This window comes from Drosophila ananassae, chromosome 3R (assembly GCF_017639315.1).
Source record: "Drosophila ananassae strain 14024-0371.13 chromosome 3R, ASM1763931v2, whole genome shotgun sequence".
Lineage (NCBI taxonomy): Eukaryota > Metazoa > Arthropoda > Insecta > Diptera > Drosophilidae > Drosophila > Drosophila ananassae.
In genome coordinates this window covers 10,216,364-10,227,443 of record NC_057930.1, presented here as the reverse complement: position 1 = coordinate 10,227,443, position 11,080 = coordinate 10,216,364, and the positions used below count along the sequence as shown (strand labels likewise).

Genomic DNA, 11,080 nt, shown 5'->3' with positions numbered 1-11,080 from the left:
TAATATGTCAACGTTTTTGTATTGACGGCAGGTGCAAAAGTTTGTGCGGCACGGCCGGCCGGCCAGCCAGCAGATCCGCAATCGACATGACAAAACTTTTGATGCGTTTGATATGACAGACAAGAGTGGTGCTGGCACATAGAACCCATACACATAGTGTGTATGTATGGTGGATGGTGGCCCTTCGCCCCCTAAAACCCGTCTATATCGAAAATGGACATTGGAGTGGACATGACATGTCTTACACTTGAAGCCTTAATGGTCGCTGACAGACAGACCGCAGTGTTGATGAGGGATACGCATTTGGGGCAGTCGAGAGTCAGCGGCCTCCTGGACCGAAAAGGCGGCGGTGTGTGTGCGGAATTTTTATTGTCATCGGAAATGAAATATGAAATGACGCACATCTCATCTGGCATCCTCTAGTATTTGAATAACAATGCCAAGTCGAAGCCATCACATCTATTTACACTCCACGCCCACGAATCACGAGAAATCATTCATAAGTTTCGAGTCATGTAATTAGTTTCGGGTGTGGAATGAACTGGCCCTTTCCAAATTATTGATTCGCATGTCAATCACAGAGTTTGCGGCAGATGAAGGACAAGAAGTTTTATTTTTATTGGGGTGGTGTTTACACTGAAACAAATGAGATTCAGCATAACATGTATTCTGACAAAAATGAGGGTATTCCATTTTTAATTTTTGTTTCTGACTAAAATTTATACTTCAATGATTGGGTTTGCCTTTGGCCATTTAAGCCACGTCTTTATAGGCGAATATCCTCTGTCTATACTAAACATCAACACCCATTATATATATTAAATTCTAATATATATGTGGTCACATAAAGCCATAATAAGGCTGTCAACTGATGACGTTGACATTGTCAACTCACTTGTCAAAGGCGCACATCAAAGGCAGACGACAGATATGGAGAAGTATCCCCCGACCCTTGATCCCCTCCTCGCCCCGTGATTGTTTAGCGAGTGCGTGCAAAGGTCCTTTGTTGTTGGGCTCCTGGATGTCCTGGGATGTGCTTTCAGTGTCATTGTTGTGGACAGCAAACGCTGCTGATGACGTCCCGATAACAATGTCGAATGTTTGGGCGCGCTGATTAATTCGTCTCAAGTTTTCGGCGGGCCGAACAAAACAAAAGGTATCTTTTTGGTTTTAATTAATTAAAATTGATAGGCACCAAGAGCTTAAAATGGCTATTAAATTACTCTATACACATTGTAGATCTTGAATTTCAACCACAGTTGAGAGGGCATATGCCTCATTTGGCCGATTCGCACGTGCGATTCCGGGAACTCCTAAGTTGATATGCAAACCGACAATGAATCAATTGCCGGCTAAGACCGGACGCATTTGCATTCGAGGAGGGATCCGGGCACTGGAGTGGACCAAAGCGCATTCCAACTCATAATTAGCTGCTCATGTGTCACGCAGCAGCAGCTGAGACGACAGCGATGGGCGGCAAAAGGATGGGCGGGATGGGCAGGATGGGCGCGATGGCAGCTGGCCGGCAGCCGGCAGTGAAGGTCCTCATCGGAGTGGGCGAAGGATGGAAAACTGAGAATGTGAGATTTGGCGTCAACAGCCAATTTGGGGCATTAGCGAAAACCGTTGGGCAATTACTGTCAGAATGCGTCGTTGCCAAGGGGTTTTGGCCTGCATTGGGGCTGCACGGCGGATTACCCGCCCGAAATTGGCTAATCAAAACTCAGCTCTGAGGGCATGGGCAATGGAAAAGCAATTGACGGTTGATTAGAATGGGGATATGGTCCTTGGAACCATATGACACACTCCCAAGAGTCAGTTTAATAACCCAAGGATTCAATAAATACTTAATGTCTTCGCAGAACTTTAAGACTTAACCCAAATTGAAAGTATTTGCCAAAACGGCACACATTTCTTTCCAGAGTGTTCACAAACTGAAAATTGAACAGTGTTCAGTCAGACGGGGACTTCCCTGCAGCCAAGGACTCGGGGCATCCAGACACAGGAACGGGGGCAACAAAGAGTGCGGTTTGGAAATACGCAAACAAAACAAATTTGGAACAAAGTGCGTCCTTCGCCAAAACGACATAAAGCAAAAAAAAAGTTAAAGGAATAAAAAGAGGAAGGCCGGGCGCTCAGCAAAAGGGCGGATTTATTACAAGGAGTCGTCAGTCGACTTCGGGGCAAGGACAATGAACTTGTCGCTTTCATCGTCGCCGTACTCGTCAGCCTCGAAGTCAAATGTCAGTCAAAGACGACGAAGACGATGATGACGATGATGAAGACGGAAGAACATTTTGGGAGGCAAGCCCGTAGCCCGAAGGCAGCCAGGCTGTCACTCACGCAGCGACAGGAGCAGAGGGTCCTGCCTGGCAGAAAGGATGATGGATGAATTTGTGATTTGTGCAGGTTAAATAAATATGTCTGGGCAGGGCCACAGAAGCTCCTGTTCCTCCGACCTCAGCTCCGACTCCAGCTCCTTGCTAATGAAGTGATTAGTGCAACGCCTCTCCATGCAATATTGCTTATTAGGGGGGGGGGGGGGGGGGGGGGGGGGGGGGAAACCGGTCCCCGGACCCGGACCTCAGGTCTAATAAATAGCCCCAGACTTCGACTTGAGCCCAGAGTTACAGTCGCTCGCCTTTTTCCCCCACGACCGGAATAAAACAAAGCACTTTCCATCGATCACAAATATTAAGCACATTTGTTATTAACGCCCTCGCCCAACTATTTCTCCGGAAAAGTTTTCGGCGCTGAGGAAAAGCCACATATGCCATAGATGCAGATAAATTTGGAAAACGTGCATTCGCTGAGCTGAGTTGGTCCTGGAGAGGGCCGAGGATGGATTTCTTGTGGGCCGTGGGCTGTGGGCTGGCGGTCTCTGCGAATCTAATCAATTCCAATTAGCAGTCCAGTCCTCTGATGTATTTGCCGAAATTATTATTTATCATTTGGCTATTTGTTAAATACATTCGAGTCATAATTTCCCTAGCCTGTATTAGTTCCTCTGTTGATTGGATACTCCAACCGATCAGGGAAATACTTTAAAAAAAAATAAAATAATATTATTTAAATATTTCTTATTTCTTTACATAGTCAGTGATGGTATGTCACTTCCACAAACTAACTAATAACTAATGCCTTTCAAAGGGAAAGCAATTGACAGGTTGCGAGGCGTGAATGCCAACAGGATACCCCCAAGGACTCTTCATTCGGAGTCTTCGAAGCCGGCCGGGGGCAGGAGGCAGGGGCTTCTTATGTTTGTTGGTAAGTTGTTGATGTGGCTATTAATTAATGCGTCATGAAATGACACAACCGACGCAGGCGAGCAAATTTATGAAGATGTATATGTGAAGATATCGCACTCTATCCATACATACATATATCTGAGATGGGTAAGAGCATATTTATGGATTATGAGGGCATAAATCTCAGTTGAGTTTTATCAGAGCCGAAGAGCCAAAGTCCAGGAGAGCAGAATGATGATGGAATATGCGTATTTTTTTAATTAGCAGCATTTCCACAGATTTATGAGTGTCCTGGATTGGATATATATATACATATATGTGTGTGGGTGTTTGGGTAAGAGTGTGCACACACACACACACCACACACACATACGTCGCATACATTTTCGCACTCTAATGCCCATCGATTGTGCGATTGGGATGGATCGGAGTTAGGGGGACATTTGGGAATTATCTGCAGACGTGCCGGGTCCAATGATTTATGCATTCGTTTAATTGAGAAGTTCGAGGAGACTTTGATGGCACAAATCCTCAAAAGCTTTGATTATAATCGCACCTGAGGAAAAAAGTAATTAGACCGAGCCAAGCCGGAAAGATGGGCGTGGGATGGGCGAAAAATGTATGGAAATCGAAAAATAAATAATTGAGATGATAATTCCACATAATTAGCAAAATCTCGAGTGATGATTTTCAATTATTATTGGCATTGGATTGGACTTGAACTTAAGGGTGAGATTTCCGAACTCATTCAGTTTCTGATTCTTATTCTGATTTTATTTTTTTTTGTTCGTTGGAAGAAAACTTTGAGGACTTTGGGAGGGCACATCTTAATTAATTCCTGTTTGATGAAAAACACTTTTGCAAATTGACGGAGCTGCGAAAAAAGAGGAAAACTTTTACCTGTCGGACATCCAGCACTTCACCCATCCCACCGGATGCCTGTCAGCCCCAATGACCTCGCGCCATGATCTTTTTTGAAATCCATTTTGTCAACTTTTTACAACCAACTTCTGCTGTGCGGAGTGAATTCAATTTTTTCTCATAATTTTATGGGGGAATGTGCTTGTTTGTATGGCGGACAGCCGCACGCACACACACATTCAATTCGTCCTTTCAATCATGGAGGCCAGGACTTCTTGCAACAATCGCACGTCCACATCCGCGTTCAACTGTCAGTCAAGTGGCCGACGCCTTCACCCACACGTCACTGCCAGTGCCAGTGCCATTGCCACCGCCAGTGCCATTGCCACAACCAATGCCACACCCACTCTCCACCGTCATCTTCACTTCCCACCGGCACCCGCCACCCGCCACCGACCGCCTCCCGTCTTCTGTCTGTCACTTCAGAACTTTACTTGCCAGGCTCTCATCCGCCTGCTCCTCCGTATCCTGAATCCGCATTCAGAGTCCTCCAGTCCATGGGTCTCCAGTGCCAGTCCAACTTGAACTGAAAGTCGAAGTCAACTCGCCTGAGAGACATTGATTGACTTTCTTAATAGACTTTACGTCTTGTCAAAATTAAGGAGCAGCTCTGCTTTGGAAGCTCTTGATTTTCCCATTCTCGACCCAAATCTTAATAGTTTTATTTCAGTTTTTTGCTTAAGACCTGTTGACAGATGGCATAAATAGGAAATATAATAAAATTGTACTATTTAACACTAAGAGACTTTATAAAAACTATATAGTCTTTAAAGACTTTCTAGGCCTAGATGGAAAATAGTTGTGTCTGGCTCGTACTAGTGATAGACCTTCCTAATGTCGAAAAACAAAACAAGAAAGGAAAGCTAACTTCGGGCGGAGCCGAAGTTGATATACCCTTGCAGTTCAGTCGCTGTCCGCTAGGTGGCGCCACGCATCTTATATTATTAGAGATAGAGAAAATCGTATATAGTCGGCCGATCCTTATGAAATTTGGCAAATCAGATCATTTTGTCCAAAATAGAATCTGTACCAAGTCCCATCTTTCTAACTTAAAAAACACCAAAGTTATGCCAATTCCGATCGTTCTATGACAGCTATAGGATATAGTCGGCCGATCCTTATGAAATTTTGTACATAAGATATTTTGGTCAAATATAACATGTGTAGAAACTCCCAACTCTCTAACTTAAAAAACACCAAAGTTATGGCATTTCCGATCAATCAGTTATATGGCAGCTATAGGATATAGTCGACCGATCCCGGCCGTTCCGACTTATATACTGCCTGCAAAGGAAAGAAGGATGTGTGCAAAGTTTCAACTCGATAGCTCTAAAACTGAGAGACTAGTTTGCGTAGAAACAGACAGACGGACAGACGGACAGACGGACATGCTCATATCGACTCAGGAGGTGATCCTGATCAAGAATATATATACTTTATAGGGTCGGAGATGTCTCCTTCACTGCGTTGCACACTTTTGACCAAAATTATAATACCCTCTGCAAGGGTATAAAAATTCCCATGGCTGGCACTCTTCAAAGCCGTCAACTAAATCCTTGTTAGTGGCCCAATGTTCGATTTCCCACCATGATAGAGGGGTCTCTGTGTCTGCCGCCACATTTGCGAAACAGAAAATGAATATTATTTATGCGCCTTGTTGGTGGATTCGCGTTTGCATCGACAAATCAAATTATCCGCAGCGTGAGACATTCGTCATGTCTAGAGTTTGGACATGGCCAAGGTTGGCTCGAGGTGCCCCCCTTTGGATACCCCTGATTTCCATGGCCCGTCCAAGCCAAGTCCGTGTCGGCCACAGTCACAGCCATCCGTCATGAGCGGTGACGTCGGCGTCCTCGTCGCCAGTCATCGTTCAATGCATGAAATCGAGTGCACTGGCATCGGATTTGAACAGTTTGATGGATCAACTTGCGCACGTCCTCGTCATAACTCACAACACTTTCCTCTCACAGATGCCCTGTTGGCCTTCCATCCAACTGTCCGGCTGTCCGCCTGCCTGGGCCGCCCGGCTGTCTGTCTTTTTGTCCGTTGGCCAAGGCCTCCACCATTTGACGTTTGACGTGAGAGCACGTTTGATGGAAGATCTGTCAGGACGGGCATTGAGCCTTGTTCCAATTCGCTTGCAGCTTTAGCCTGTCTGTTTCAATGTTGGCCAATTTGCAAACTGAATGATTGTCGGTGGCTTTTGTTCTCTGGTCTTATTCACGTTCACGTTTCATGTGCGAGAGCTGAGTAAGAATTTCTTCATTTTTAGATATAGCGCTATAGCCGAGCTGATTTATTGGCAATTAATAAAATTGAAGTGTCATAATTCACAAGGCGGCCCTTGTAAGTCTGAGCTTTGTTGGGGCTATGGGAAGTTTCTGGAGAATTAAACTGGAATTTAAGTGAAAAGTGTGAGAAAATAGTGCCTACTCCTACTCCTTAATGAAAAATAGTATAAAGCAACTAGTTGGTTTATTAGATTTTTATTTGAAGACTACAAACTATAAATGATTTAAAGTATTCATCTTACTGCTTTTTATTGTCAAACACGTTTTATTACATCAACTGACTGAGCCGCAATGCATCAAGTCCTCGAAGAGCAACTCAAATCAGTTTGATGAAATCCAGGGGGGGAATTCCTGATGCCAATAGGATGATGATGATGACGAAGATAAGTGCGCCGCCCCTTGACTGGTCGGTTCGTCGGGGCCACAGGGCGTATGAGAGTCGGAGGGTCGAGATGAGGATGCCTTTTGATTGATTGATGACGAATCAAGCATCGTAATTCACGTTGAGAGGCAAACAATTTGCGTCCCCGCCAGCTAGAAGGTGAGAAAATGAAGCGATCGACTCCTCGCTTGTTGCTCATCCTATAGGGATGGTGGGAAATATTTCGAAAAATGCCTACACACTTGCCGGGTCCTTCGATTCCGACACACACACACTCCACCACAGACACACTCGCAGAAACAGAGACTGAGACAGAGAAGTGGGACTAGGACAAGGCCGCAGCAGAATCAAGGAATTATATCGTAATAGTCTGCCGTGTGGCAAAGGCCACCAACCACCTCCCACCATCCAACACCCACCACCCACTACCCTCCACCCGCCTAGCAACAACAAAGAAAGAGCAGCAAGAGTAAAAAAAAAAAGAAGAAAAAAAGTTTGTGGAAAAATTGTTTTTCCCGCACAGTTCGGTTTCGGTTGGAGTTGAATTTCCTTGGCGAGGCACAAAAACCTCCGAATAGCGATTTTTTCACGTTTTAATGTTGCCCCACACACACACACACAAACCCACTCAGATATGCCACCTTCTTTTGGCTTGAATGTGTGCGTGTGAGCCTTGGCAGCGAGTCGAGCGTCTGCCTGCCGTCTGCTTCAGCTTTTTCTTTTGGCCAGGCCCAGAGTTCAAGTTCCCTCAGTCCCAGCCAGACCCCTGCCCGACCCGGCTCTGCCCAAGTTCCATTCATCGAACCCCGAACGGCAACTTGTTGATTTTTGTATGAAATTCACATGCAAAAACCAAACCAATTTCGCCCTTCATTGGCGCTCACCAGTCGGCATTCGCTTTCTTTTTAGCTTTTTTTTATATTTCTTATTTTTTTGTTTCGGTTCCCCTCTATCTCTCTGTTTCGGTGTGTTTGTTTTGCATGGCTTTTATTCAGCTTTTTTTTCCAGCTATACTTTTTCCGCAAACTAGGCTGCTCCAACGGCGGCCAAAAAGGAAATCAATAATCGATTTTCCTGTAATGCCACGGTGGCCCCCATTTATTTCTTTAAAGTATCCTTTCATTGCAGGAAGTTTAAGAGCCTGTTGGAGGATTTTATAAGGAGTGTAGTTGTCTTTCAAGACGTTTTTAAGGAGCACATAAAACACTAATTAATAGCATTATAAAATCATTTAAAAATTACTCTGATTTCCCTGTCACATGTCTTAGGCCTTGGCATTTGCATATTTGCGGCCAAAATCCTTTGGCTAAAAATGAAACACGATCCACACCATCACATGCCACAATTTGCGGCTCGTTCATCAATTGTGACAACGGCTCGAGTAATTTCCTCGGACATTTCACGCCAAACTGAACGCAGACGACACCCAATCAAAAGGAGTTGCCTCTTCGAATGCACACAGAAATGGGCTTAAAAAGCATAAAAAATATAGAAGAAAATAATACCAATTAAGAGAAATCGAAAACGTCGAGGCAAAAGTGAAGTTTTTGGAATAAAAAGGACGGGCCTGACATTTATTAATTTTCGATTAGCGACATGGAATTTCTGCGCTACCGAAAATATTTTACGAAAAGACTTTTTCGGTAGCCGATCGGAACGATCAGTGTGCTTAGCGGTTTTAAGTTACCCTTCCATTTTTTTTATATTTTTTGTTAAGAGACTTTCGTCTTCTAATGCCGCCTGACACTTGCCGCCAAGTGTAAACGACGCCACTTCACGGCCCGTTGGCAGCTGCCCCTCTGCCCCAATGTCCCTCTACTCGCTGATTTATGGCCATTGTATTCATAAATCAAGAAAAGGTTTCCTCTTGGCCTGATCTAAATACGCCTTAAAAGCGTCCATCAGCCAGAAAGTATCAGGCTAACTGGCTGATCGCTTAATCGAACCACGATCAAGGCAATGGCATTGGTGCAACACAATTAACCCCAGGGGGCTTTGCCACAACGACCATGTAATCATAAGACAGACACCCACGCATTCAGACATCCACTTGGTGCAATTGCAAGTTGCAAGTTGCAAGTTGCAGGTTGCAGGTTTCTGGTTGCTGGTTGCACTTTGCCTTTGTGGCAGGCAGACTGCTAAGTGTATAATTGGATTGTCAAAATGTTAACGAAATCACGACTCTGAAAGGGGAAACAGTAGCAATTGGAAAACGATTTGGTTTTTAGAGCAAAAGGCTTACATTTAAGGACAATGATACAATAACATCCATATCACTTTAAAAATTTTACAAGTTGCATCAGGCAGGATCCAGTAATCCTGGATTGTAAATACCTTCGTTTAGCATTTAATTTTTCTGTGGTTCTTCACAAAAACGGAGAGAGGAACCTGTTCCCACAAATTCAGAGGACCAAGTGACAGATTGCCAGTATTTGTGGGGATGCAGTGGGCGTGCGGGGGTCAGGTCAGCAGCTCCTCCTGCTTCTCCTACGGCTGGGAGCACAAATCATAATTCATCCGGATAACAACGGTGGAGGTCCTGTTTTCTGTTTGCAGTTTTACTGCTGAAGGGCTGAACCGCCGTTGGTGACGTTTTGACACCGTTTTCGGTGCGGCGATGATATGGCATTCATCTTGACAGCCATAACTGCCTCCGATGCCTGCCTGCCTGCCTGCGTGTGTAGATGTCCTTTCGTGCCCCCAATCATGATGATGATGATGATGATGACGATGATTTACTGTTCCTCTGAATGTCCTTTCTTTCTCTGTATGTAGGTGCGTGCGTGTGGTAGAGTGTTGTGTTCGTGATGCATTTACGTCACTTACTTGAATGTTGCAACGCATTTTCGGTCACCCAAAGCACAAACACACACACAGACGCAAGGACACATGACAAACATAACACCACCCACTGATGGCGGGGCAAGGACATGCCGGCAGTAGAGGCAGCGAGCACCAGAGACTGAAACATGTTGCGTCGTTGGCAGCAAAACCAAAAAATGTCCTTGACACTTAATTCACGCCGCATTAATGTGAACTGAAACTGAATGAAGTTGTTCGTCGTTGTGCCAGGCACAGTGGTTAACGATTCCTACTTTTTATTTCTCTTAAAAAATTGATTATTCTTGATTTGAATATGATCTCTCTGATGCTATAAAATTGGAAATATATAAGGCACTTCAGCCATAACCATGCAATTTTATTATTTTCATCACAATTTTATTTATGGAAGTCTGCAAGGGAGAGTTATTAAGTATTATTTTTAAGGAGTTCTATTATTTTACCACCTTCAGAGTGGTATACACTCCTTTACGGGCTTGATGAGCTTCACCATTCGGACTATGCTTACGCCCTGACTTCCATTCTTGACCAAAAGCGATTTAACAATAGTGCTGCGGACAATTACTACTTTGGCGCTTCCCATATTTAAAAATATTGATAGAAAAAACGGAGCAAATTTTGTTGTGTCTATATTGTAGTGAGTATTTTGAATGCTATTGAAAGAATATTATACTGACACATTAGACTTGAAAAGCAAATATTTTGACTCACTGTCAAGCAGCTCATTCTCAGGCATGCTCTAAAAATAGTGTACTGAAAAGTTTAACCTCAAAAACACTTTTCCGGCAATGATCTCTCTATAGCCCACCCAACCTGGCGGGTTCTCCTGGCGGGTCCTCCACCGACCCTAACCCATGTTTTCACAACACTTTTCATGGCACTGCCCACTCCCAGTCCCTAGCCCCCAGATCCAGCTCCAGCTCCAGTCCTCTCATCATCATGTGACCAAAGTGAAATGCAGGCAACACATTGCATTCCCATTCCTGTGGACATGCCGAAAAATGCTCGTAAATTACTGGACAATGTGGAGTGGCGAAGGTTGCAGATTGCAGTTGAAAGAGGGTACACGGAGGGGGGTACTTGGCAAATATAAACATCAGCAAGTACGAAGCGGCAACAACTAGAACGGCAACACCAACAGCAATAGCAACAGCAACATCAGCAACAGCAACAACACTCATCGCTCATGTTGGTGATGATGCATTTTGCGGTCTGTCACACCAAATGCAATTTGACGGAGCTGTGCAAAAACTGTTTTTCGAGCTATCAACCAATTTGGCCACGGCTGCACGCCAGGCCACACATTGTCCACAGGTCTACGTCCGGCATCCCCAAATAGCTCTTTCCGTACAGAGTCATCCATCCCGGGCACTACCATCCTCCCGTTTTTGTCTCAT

At 44.6% G+C, this 11,080-nt stretch overlaps 1 long non-coding RNA gene across 4 annotated transcripts; it reads right to left on the bottom strand.

Moving 5' to 3' along the window:
* Window positions 1-4,839: 4,839 nt before the first annotated feature.
* On the bottom strand, window positions 4,840-10,373 carry LOC26514610. Of its 4 annotated transcripts, none has more exons than XR_006507432.1 (3): window positions 10,130-10,373; window positions 9,669-10,075; window positions 4,840-4,854 (listed from the first exon to the last, which is right to left on the bottom strand). It is a non-coding gene; the product is annotated as an uncharacterized LOC26514610 (long non-coding RNA). The 4 variants fall into 4 exon arrangements; XR_006507431.1 differs by lacking the exon at window positions 4,840-4,854 and adding an exon at window positions 6,647-6,994; XR_006507430.1 differs by lacking the exon at window positions 4,840-4,854 and adding an exon at window positions 7,028-7,042.
* Between the last annotated feature and the right edge of the window lie 707 nt (window positions 10,374-11,080).